Raw genomic sequence first — 11,529 nt, 5'->3', positions numbered from 1 at the left:
CTCCTGAGCTGAAGGTATTCTGTTTTTGCTTTGGAATTCTTTTAATATCACATTTAATATTTTTTTCAAAAATACTTTTCTATGAAATCATTTAAATACACAGAAATATGCACAGAAAGCTTTATATATCCTTGCGTTACATGCAATGATGAGCCCTAAAAAATAGTTGGCACAAAACTGTTTATTGAAATATAGGCTTTTTCCATATTTTACTGGGTTTTTAAGTAATGTCATTTTTTCTGCTCAGGATACCACATTGCATTTACTGTCAGGTGTATTATTTATTGCTGCAAAATAAATTCTCACATACTAAGTGGCTTTCACTCACAGTTTCTCTGTATCATGAATCCATATGCAGATGATGGCCAAGGACAAGGTCTCAAGCAAAGAAGGTTCAGCTGGGGAAGGATCCTCTTCCAAATTCATGTGATTGTTGTTAGGAGTGAAGGCCCTGTGCTTGTTGAGATGACTTCACTGGTGAACTATTCCAAACCTGAAAATAATTAATAACAATCTATCACAAACTCTTCATAAAAACGTAAACAACAGTACCAGCAGAGACCACTTCCTGATGTATACTATTAGTTACTTTATACTGATATTACAACAAAAGCAAGACATTTTAAGGAAGAAAAATTAAGATCAATATGTTTTATAAATAAAGTACAAAGGTCTTCAATAAGATGCTAGCAATACAAATCAGCAAATGGAAAAAGAATTACACACCATCACCAAGAGTATTTGTCTCAGGAATGCAAATTTGGTTCAACTTACAAAATAATTAGTGTCATGCCCTATAAGAATAAAATAAAAAACAAAGGCCATATGATCATCTCAAAAGATGCAGCAAAGGCACCTGATAAATCCAAAATCCATTTTTGATAACAATATACAACAAATTAAGCCTATAAGGAAAGTTTCTTTATCTTAAAGGGCATCCATGAAAAACTCAGTATCATCATAATTTAATTTAAAGGCTCAATAATAGTATAAACATGGACATGCAGATCAAAGAAATATAGTAGAATTGAACATCCAAAAATTAATCTTTACCTTTAGAGTCAAATGATTTTGTAAGGTTGCCAAGCCAATTCAATACGGAAAAATACATTTGTAACAAATGCTGCTAAGACAATTGAATATCCACAAGCAAGTTGAACTTCTCACTCACACCATATACATAATTAGCTCAAAATAATCATATATCCAAATGTAAGCTCTAAATAGACCAAACCCATAGTAGATAATATATAAATACATAATTTGGGTCTAAAGTTAAACAATAACTCCTATAATTTCTAAGATATGATACTTAAAGCCCAACAAAAATAAATAAACATGAATATATTTAACTTCATAAGAATTAAAATCTTCTGGGATTCAAAGTACATCATTAAAAGTAAAAAGATAATGCAAAGAATAGAAGAAAATCTTCACAATCACATAGATGTAAAGAATCTATTATCCATAACATACAAAATATTTTGCAACTCAAAATAAAAAGGCAAGTATCACAATCGAAGTGGTAAACTATCTGAATAGACATGTATCCAGAGATACTATATTCGTGTCTAGTAAGCACATGATATGGGGCCTAAGTCTTTTGTCATTAAGAAAATGCAACTCTAAGCAACCATGAGATACACTTCACAAATCTAAAGGGTATATTGCGAAAAAATAGTAAATTTAAAAAGGCAAAATACTTTGTGACATTTTGGTGATGTGACACTCTGGAATGTGAAAAAGCATAGAGATAATAAAATGGTATTTACTAGGAGCTTGGAAGAGAGGCAGGTCAAACTGGTGAGGTACAGCAGATTCGCTCTGGGCAGTGAAATTATTCTGGTATCATACAGTAACGATAAATACATTATTGTATTTTACAAATCCTAAATAACTTTATAATACAAAAAGTGAACTTACAAATTAAACACCTTATACAGCAGGTAGCAGATAGCACGGGGCTATACACACAAAAGAATTAAATAACAAATCAGTGAAATCACCTCACTGAATGGAGGGGGGAAAAGCAGCTGACCCAAGTAACGTAGCAAGTCAGTGGATATTCTGAGTCTAAAGGGTAAAGATTTATCCATAAAATCTTCAGTTGGTAAAGTTCTTTCTCACGGCCATGTACATTTCTAATTCTGAAAATGCTTATACAAGTCTTTGGATTATGTGATTAAATAACAGAACCATCTTTATCATTGTTAGCGTGGTAGGCTACACACAAGTAAGCGGGAATAGGGGTGCTGATTCATGTGGTACTGGATTAGATCATGGGGTGCTGGAGCGTTATCAGAAAGGAATTCATGTTTAACTTAAAGATACAGATGCATCATAAAACATTTGTGTGCGTGTGTGTGCGTGTGTGTGTGTGTGTGTGCGTGTGTGTGTGCGTGTGTGTGTGTGAATCAGTATACATAGATGTATCGGCTCTGCACACAATGTCATGAATCAACAGATGCCCCAGGAGCAATGAATATGTCAAGGGCCCGATCTCCATTTCTAATTCAATTTTCCAATAAAATAACTAGGGCTCTGTAAAAAAAAAAAATGGTTAATACCAGGCTTGTGAGGAAATCCACACAATTAGCATAAGCACCTAGTAGTGCCAGAAAAAGTAAAATACCAAACAGTGCAAGCAACTAACCAAACACATAACAACAGCAAAGCTTAATTATGGTGGTGTTTCAAAACGACAGATGATCCAACTGAAAGAACTTCCAATAGTCAACATTGCAACAATTTAAACAAATAAATGAAGTAGTAGAAGTAAAGAGTAAAATAAATATCCATGTTTGCATACTGACATAAAAATGATTGCATAAATATAACGATTATTGGAGAAGAATAGATATGTCCAGGATGAATGTTCCAGATAACTTTTGGTAGACCTCTGCTCATAAAGCAGAGCATTTCTTTTGTTTTGTTTTTTGTTTTTCAAGATGGCAGATTGGAGGCTTTGTTAGTGTGCCTCACCTGCTTAGAAAGAGCAAAATAGTGTCTAGAGATTCACACTGTGAATTTGTATCCAACAAACACAGGAACTCAACAAAAAGAGTGAAAGAACCTCTGGATCCTTTGAAAGGAGCAGCAGGCAGCAACTTGCACTACGTGTCAGATGGGCAACTGAGCCTTGAGAGTGCAAAAGGGTGAGACTCTCTCTGTGATACATTCCCACTAGGGAACCAGGCAATCCAGGTCACAGGGAAGCGCCTGAACCCTGCCCAGCGATGGAGCTGACTTAAGAGAGGTGGGGAGCATGAAAGTAAGAGTGCACCTGGATGTGCTGCGTGTGCACTCCCAGACCCCAGCAGCAACAGAAGGAAGATATTCTTGACCCTAATTCATAGAATATCCTGAAGAAATCAGCGAAGTAACCCAGGCAGTAGGCACGCACTGGAAGAAGCCCCCAACTGAGGAAGAAGCTGACCAACTAAGATTTGTATTTGATCTAGTATTGAGCAGAGGATGAACCCCCGAAGGCCCGAACCAAGGGGCATCAAGGAAGCATTCTTGTGCCAGGGTCATGGGACCTGGGTACTGCTGTTTCACATGTCAAATCAAGGGGTGTGGCCTCAGAGCTACCGTTCCACTTTCAGTCTCCAGTGGGAAGTCTTGTGGCCTGGGGCAGGTTTGTGTTCTGAGTCTAGACTGCCTGGGACTTAGCTGGCTGCTGTGGGTTTTTGCCAGCAGAAGTCTGCATGTGTAAGACCTTCTGTGTCAAGGTCATGGGAACTGACCTGCCACTTTCTACCCCTCTCTCCATGTACAGACTCTCATGGAGCAGAGGGCGTTCTCCTCCCTGGAACATTATCCCAGCGGTCAGGGAACTGTCCACCGACCACCATTGCAGCTTCTGCTTACACCCACACTTGGGGAGGAAGAGTATGGACTTTCCTGACCCAGCCCACACCTGGCTTTGCCCCTCTACCTGTCCTAGTAGCAGAACTGGAACAGGGACTTTTTAGACTTCCATGTCACTTCCCATCGGCTGAATACTTCCCCTGGGTAACAAAGGCTAAGCATAAATCCCAGCACCATGACAGCTGGCTCTCTCCTGCAAGTGCCACCAACTGCCCAAGGTCAACCAACACAGTCCGTTATAACATCTGCTGGCACACTAACATGGTACTGGAATAAATGTAGACATACACACCAGAGGAGCAGAATAGAGACCCCAGAAATGAAGGCAAATACTTACGATTAACTGATTTTCAACAAAGCAGACAAAAACATATACTGAGGAATGAACATCCTATTCAATAAAAGGTGCTAGGAAAAGAAGATGGCCACATGCCAAAGAATGAAATTGGATCCTTATCTGTCACCATATATAAAAATTAACTCAAGATGCATTAAAGACTTAAATGTGAGACATGAAACCATAAAGATTCTAGAAGTAAAACTAGGAAAAAATCTTCTGGACATTGGCCTAGGCAAAGAATATTAGACTAAGACCCCAAAAGCAACAGTAACATAAACAAAAATAAATAAATGGGACTTAGCTAAACTGAAAAGCAGAGCAAAAGAAATAATCGACAGAGTAAAGAAACAACCTACAGAATGGGAGAAAATATTTGGAAACTGTCCATCCAACAAAGGACTAACCCAGAATCTACAAGAAACACAAATCAGCAAGAAAAAAATAAAAAATCCTATTAAAAAGTGGGGGATGACATGAACAGGCAAAAGATATACAAACGGCCAGTAAACATATGAAAAAAAAAATGCTCAACATCACTAGTCATCAGGGAATGCAAATTAAAACCATAATGCGATACCAACCTTAGCCTAGTCAGAAGGACCATTATGAAAAAGTCAATAAATGATTGATACTGGTGTGGATGAGGTGAAAAGGGAATGCTTATACACCCTTGGCAGGAATGTAAATTCGTACGACCTGTATGGTAAACAGCATGGAGATTTCTCAATGAGCTCTGAAAAGCAGAGCTACCATTCAATCTAGCGATCCCACCGCTAGGTAGGGGCCCAAATGAAAAGAAGTCATTCTATCAGGCGCCACCTCCAGTCTTCCTGGACCCAGCAATTCAGGGGTTTCAGGTTTGGGACAAGTGCAGGGTTCTCCATAAAGGCAGCGTTGGTGGTGGACCCGACCCCTTGCAGCCCCACACGGAGGGAGTGGAGGGGCGCGTTCTGCAGCCTGCTGCACAGGATAAAAGGTAGATTCCACCTGGTGAGTGGAAGGTGCATGTGGCAGCTCTGCTGGGGCTGCGGGAGTACCGGGGAGAGTGGCTGGTTGCCTGGTGCACAAGTGTCTGCGGAGCACAGGCTCAGAAGGCCGGGGCAGAGAGGCAAAGGTGCTGGTCGCAGAAACTTTGGTTCAGGGGCTCAACACGCCCGCCAGGGATGTGGCCCATCATCTGACCTTTGGAAGCACTTTGTGCTCCTCACTCAGTTTCCTGTTACAAATCGTGGCAACATATTTCAGAGGACTTAGGGGAAAATCGCCCTCTTGGCACCAGCAGGTCCATTCTCAGTGGCATTCTGCCGGGGATGGGAGGAAGTCCCCAAGGATGGTGTAAAGGAGGGGTGCCTGACCTTGGGCTTGGCAGATGGGTGAGCTCCACTTCCCGGTGCCAAAGCCCTTATTACATCTGCTGCAGACTCCGTGAGACTGGGCACGGTGATCCAAGAATTCACCCACATCAGAAATTCTTTCGGTGCTGCTGCCCAGTGGAAGACCACAGCCTGCCTTCTTCCTGGGCCTGAGCGAAGTGACACGGCCACTGCCAGGGCGGGGGTCCAGGGAAGCCTGTCTCTGGTGTCACTGTGCTCTGCGCCAAGTACGGAGAAATGTTTGTAAGGAGTTGACAACTCCCGAGAAAGCATTTCAGTGGTTACTGGAGGACCTGCACTCTGGAAATGCAGAGAACCCAGGACTGTTACCAGGATTAACTGGGTGACTAATAAGAGAGGGCAGACAGAGCCTGGCTCATTTCGGTACTCTGCATGGGTTAGTTGCCACCATCAGCTGTGATGGGCACATGTGGTGACTGCTTTGTGGCACTCCTGGGCATCGCTCCACTTGGTTTCAGATACCTGTGGAACTCTTTTGAAGAGAGGAAAGAAATTCAGGATTGTACGCAGCCCTTAACTGGGGTTTGTTTGGAAGCTCACCATTTGTTTGTAAGTGTGAGTGTATGACCTTTGAGTGTGGGCCCTGGTCTCTTCCTATCCTTTTCACTTTCAACTTCATCTTCCTGATTATCTTGGAAGCCACCTACAGCCTTACTCATCTCAGTCAAAGGTACCCCTAGCTCTCGCCAGCTGTCAACAGTTTCCTTTGCCCATGACTTGCAGAGGTGGGAGGGATTCGTCTCACACTGTGCATGTCCAGGGTACTGGGGCTCTCCCTGATGGGATGTCAGCAAGGGTGGTGGGGGTCCCAACCCTATACCATGCAGCAGCTAGAAGGTTCACAAACCTCCTTTTCTATCTTTTTCTCTTTCCCTCCTTTTAAAGGAGCCAGGTTTAAAACCTGGTTCCTTTGCAGAAGCCTGGCAGGAACTTCATATTCCCATTCTCTTCGGGATTTCAGCTGGTAACTTATTAAGACCTACTTTTGTGAACATTTTAAACAGAGAGGCAAACTATAGCAAGAAAACTTGAGCGCTCAAATGGTTAACTGCAGCTATTACGTGAAGCAGAGTCATCAAAACCTCTCTTTCTTCCTGTTTTCTTTTCTGCCTGCTTCAGATTGGCTGTTACTAAGCTGTTGGTGCTGTGATAAGACTCATTATTTACCGACTAACTAGAAAGTAAACACAGGAAACTTGTTTAAAACTGAAGGAAAAAAAAAAGGTAAAAGATGCTTTTTTAAAAACAAAACTGCCATAAAGATAGCTTTACCCAAAGTTTGGTTCACAGCTTTCACAGATTATATATTGGAGAAAACACAATTTAGCCATGGAAACAGGTTCCAGTTTTGTCAGACGATAACATGTATCCAGCTATTTTTTATAAAATACTGAGCGTGTACTGTTACTTTACGGTTAGAATCCCAAGGTAAAAGCTATGAGACCTTTGCTTGGGTGTGTATACCTGTTTAGACATGTTTGTATGTACATATGTGGATATGTTTGTATGTATGCACATACGTAGATATGTTTGTGTGTATGTACACATGTAGATGTTTGTGTGTATGTACATATGTAGACATGTTTGTGTGTATGTACACATGTAGACATGTTTTTGTGTATGTACATATGTAGACATGTTTGTGCGTATGTACATATGTAGACATGTTTGTGTGTATGTACATACATAGACATGTTTGTGTGTTATGTCTAGCCTGCTACCAAATTGACTTACAAGTAAATAAGCGCTCATAAATTAATTTGGGAAGCTTTTCAAGTTCACATAAATTTAGTAAACCTTGACAAATAAAACTGGTTTTAAGATTATTGGTGACATAATATTAGAAATATCTTCAAAATGATCAGCATATTTTTATCTGAGTTTACTGAACAAATGATTTTGTATTTATCTCTGTCTACACATTAAAGTGTCAGGATATGACATAAAGGCTATAGGGCCATAAACCCAGCCAAAAACAGAATAATTTTTGTTTGTGTGATTTTATAGATCTGTTAGACTAATTTAATATTACTAGTTCAATGAAAACATAAATCTTCTGTGCTATTAACAAAATGCGCATATATTGAACTTTAAGGTTCCTACTTAGGTAAAACACCTTATGTCCACAGACTTTAAAAATGGGTAATAGGGACATAACTAAATAATTACTACTTTTGGGTAATATCCCAGTTTTCAAAAGTACTCTAGGTAAACTGTTAAAATGGAAAAAACTGAGTACACGTCAATGAGATCAATGCGTCTATGTGAAATTTTTGTATAATTTAAAATCTTAAAATCATTTTGGATGCTTACTGGATGTCTTGGTCAATTCCAATTAAGAAAGGGTTATTATATAGAGAAGACTGTTCTAAAAATTGTGAAATGTTTCTCATCTATACAATACTAATATCTGATAGTTCAGGATTTCTTTTTTCCTAGGTTTCTAGAAAATGTGCCAAAGAAGAGGTGTCCTTATTGAGAAAAAGAATTATTTTGTCTAATTCAAACGTTTTTTAAAAGTTGATTCAAATTACGAGTTTGAAAAGGTTATTTATGAAACAAACTAGAAAGGAAGCAGCAAATGGTGAAGAGAGATGTGAAGAAAGATATAGACAAGAATATGTAGTTTCGGTAAGGAAGGTTATCAAGAAAAAAAAGTAATTCTATACGAGAAAGAATCTTGCATGGTAAATTATTCTCCTAAAGGAAAATGACTGGTTATTTAAGAAACAGGTTCTTATTACAAGGTTAATCTAGAAAAAGAAAATCAAAAATAATTTTAAAAAGGAACAGATACCATAGGACAAATATACAGTCCAACCATGTGACAGATGCTCTGTGTAAGTCATGATAAGGCTTGTGAAGGGGAATTTATAAAAGGAATTTTGTATGTAATTAAGTTAGGTATAATTCAAAAGGAATTGTTTATAATAGTCTTTCTAAAGAATGGTCCCCTATATTAAACCAATATTTTCTTAAGGTATCAATTTGCTCTTAATAAAATGACAAGAAATTTTGATTTTCTATTCCATAATCAATTTCTTTTGAAAACTTGTGAGATTCATATCTCAACTGTTCAATTGTTGTCTTGCTGCTATCAGCTTTTTCTCCCTTTGACGTGGCCTGGGATAACTCTATCCTTCAGCTTCCTGTTAGCTCCTGTAACTTTCCTTAGTTCTAAATGTTGTGGCCTGATGCTGAAATATTTTATCTTAGAGGTCTATAAAAGCAGTGTTTTCCTCCAGGATAACTTGATTCTATACTCTTGGGGTTATTTTTGTGTGTGTGTGTCTAAATTTTCACTGTCATCAGGAAAGTTACCATGCAGCTACTAAGAGTCATCTATTCCCCAGTTCTACTCATAACCGTGTACACACTCTTCCCATGTTTGACTAAATTCAAGCACTTTTTATTATAAGTTGTACTTCCAGATTATCTAAACGGGCTTTCCCCTAAGGAGAGGCAGTCGCACTAAAAAGGGTTTTCCTTTGACTTTTTGGTAACTGCCTTAAGAAACAAGATTTTACATTTCATCAAGGTAGTTCCTACGTTACCTTTATAAAGTGTTTAATTGGTTTTTAAAAACCTATGAAATTTTAAAGGAGTAAGGTTTTTACACATGTGTAACTTTCTGTATTGCCTTTAAAGTCTTTCAATGATCACTTTGGTTAAATGAATAACTATTGTTTTACAAGGACCTGTAGTTTGCTTTTGATCAAATATTTTAAGCTTTCGAACATCTTTGACAGACATCTCCAAAATTGAATTCTAAATTAAGTCTCTGACTTATTGCTGGGGCTTATCAAAGCTAAAAAAAATTAATCACTGTGAAGTGTATCACCACCTCCAACACCCTGAAAAAGTTCTTATCAGGTGTTATTAACTAATCTTTGTGGTGGTAAGGTACAAGGAATTGACTTCGGGATACATGTAGCTCCTCTAAAGAAGACAGACTCCTGCCAGCATCTAATATCAACCTCAAGTTAACCAATCTCCAAATCTCCAAATTGAAGAGTGTCTGCCTTTCCTGGCCATCCTGACTGAAACTCCCACATTTTTCCTTGGTTTAGATAAAATATAAATTATCTAATTTATTTCACCTAAGATTTATCCCTTTAAAATAAAAATTTGGAACTGCCTGGTTAAAAACTGTTTAGGGCAGGGAACAGGTAATCAAGAGACTGATGATCTAAAATGAAAAAGAAAAACTTAAAAACTCACAAAAGAAGAATCCATATAACTTTACCAGATCTGCTTCTCTATGTCTGTGTATTTATATGCCTCATATATATAATATTTTGATAACAAACTATATAAAAGAGCTCTAATTAATTGGCATATATATGCACTTAAATAAAATATTTTATCAAAAAAATTAACTACAATGCTTTGTAGTTCACATGACTCTAATGATCTTTGAATAATAAAGATAGCTCTAAAGATTACTGGTACAATAACATTATTTCTTCAACATTTAGACATTTGTTCTAAATTAGGCAGGTCAGATATTCTCTTTGCTCTTTTAAGGTTATAAATATCTGTGACTTTCTGTAATTGTCCAACCTGCCTGCATTAGAGCCAGTAGCTTCTAGGTAAAGCCTGGGGACATGTTGAGTTAGCCATGCCCCCTAGCTATCTTGGAAAGAGTCAGACATTATCTTCATTTCTATCCTGTGTCCTACGCTCTGCACTTGATATGAAATTAAAACTGCTTTCACTAAAAATAAAAGTTGTGAAGATTTAACACTGTAACACATGTAACTGATACTACTGAGAAAATATTTACATTCAAGGCATATAAAAATTATAAAATGTGTTTTTGTAAAAAATAAAAAGACCTAAAGATACGATTTTTGTTTTAAAAAGTAACCTTGTCTAAATTAGAGGTTTTAAAAATTGTCTTAAGTTAAAAAAATAATAGGACAAAAACGTAAGGTTTAAGCAAGTTATAAAAGGTTTGTAGAAGATTGGTCTTGTAAAGAAAGTTCTGTGTGTGAGTGTGAGTAGCTTGCCAAAACTTGAAACGGGTTACTTAGTTTTTCTACAGAATGATCATTAAGGTAAAAATCACAATGACACAGGCCCAGAATCTGCACACTAATGTGTGATAAACAGAGTTTTCATTGAGCATTAATCAGTTGTTTAGTAGGAAGTTATAAACAGTTAGAGTCAAACTGATTTAGATTTGATAGTTTGTTTATAAGGTTTTATGTAAAAATTGGGTTTGACATTAATAAAACACTAATGCAAAGGTAAAATTTGGTCTTCTCTTTAAACAAGATTTCTGTACAATACTGAGAGATAATAAAGTATTTTTATTTGTCTTATAAACTGAAAAAAGTAGGGGAGAGAGAAGATACAGATTCAGATGGCCTCAGGCTGACTTTATTTGGTCCTGTTGTTGGGAGATCATAGTCGCCTCTCTACCAATGAATAAAAGCTTTTGCCTTTTTGAATTTTTGAGCTACCACTTTGAAAAATAAAATTATAAACTAAGAATTTTTATTTTAACTCATTAGTCTTTTAAGTATTAGGTCCCCTGAAGTCCAAAAGAGACATATTTCATTTATTTGGTATATTAACCTACAGAAAACATTGTCAAATACAAAATTATGCTTAACTTTCTTTGGGTTATATTTATATAAATATGTTATTAGGATGTATTCCAAATTTATATGGTTCCTATAATTCTAATATGTCTTTGTACATGTTATCAGTAATAATTATGTTTATTATGTTAAATTGTTATGTTCCACAGAAATGGCCGGATTTCTTTGTCGATTGTGTCTTTAACAATGGCCTCGTTGGACACAGTGGCTCAGGCCTGTAATGTCCTCACTGGGCACGGTGGCTCATGCTTGTAATACTACAACTGTAGGTGGCTAAGTGGAAGGATTGCTTGAGCTCAGCTATTTGAGATCAGCG

At 37.5% G+C, this 11,529-nt stretch overlaps 1 protein-coding gene across 1 annotated transcript in view; it reads right to left on the bottom strand.

Annotated features, from left to right (window-relative positions):
* LOC105499091 (nuclear pore associated protein 1) overlaps positions 1 to 11,529 on the bottom strand; it is a 564,120-nt gene that overhangs the window by 397,908 nt on the left and 154,683 nt on the right. The window contains exon 24 of the mRNA XM_071099379.1: positions 329 to 493. The gene's annotated coding sequence lies outside the window, so the exon portion shown is untranslated. The remainder of the gene's footprint in view (positions 1 to 328; positions 494 to 11,529) is intronic.

Source organism: Macaca nemestrina, chromosome 7 (genome assembly GCF_043159975.1).
Source record: "Macaca nemestrina isolate mMacNem1 chromosome 7, mMacNem.hap1, whole genome shotgun sequence".
NCBI classification, from domain to species: Eukaryota; Metazoa; Chordata; class Mammalia; order Primates; family Cercopithecidae; genus Macaca; species Macaca nemestrina.
Note: the sequence above shows the minus strand (reverse complement) of the source record. Positions and strands in the feature narration are given on the sequence as shown.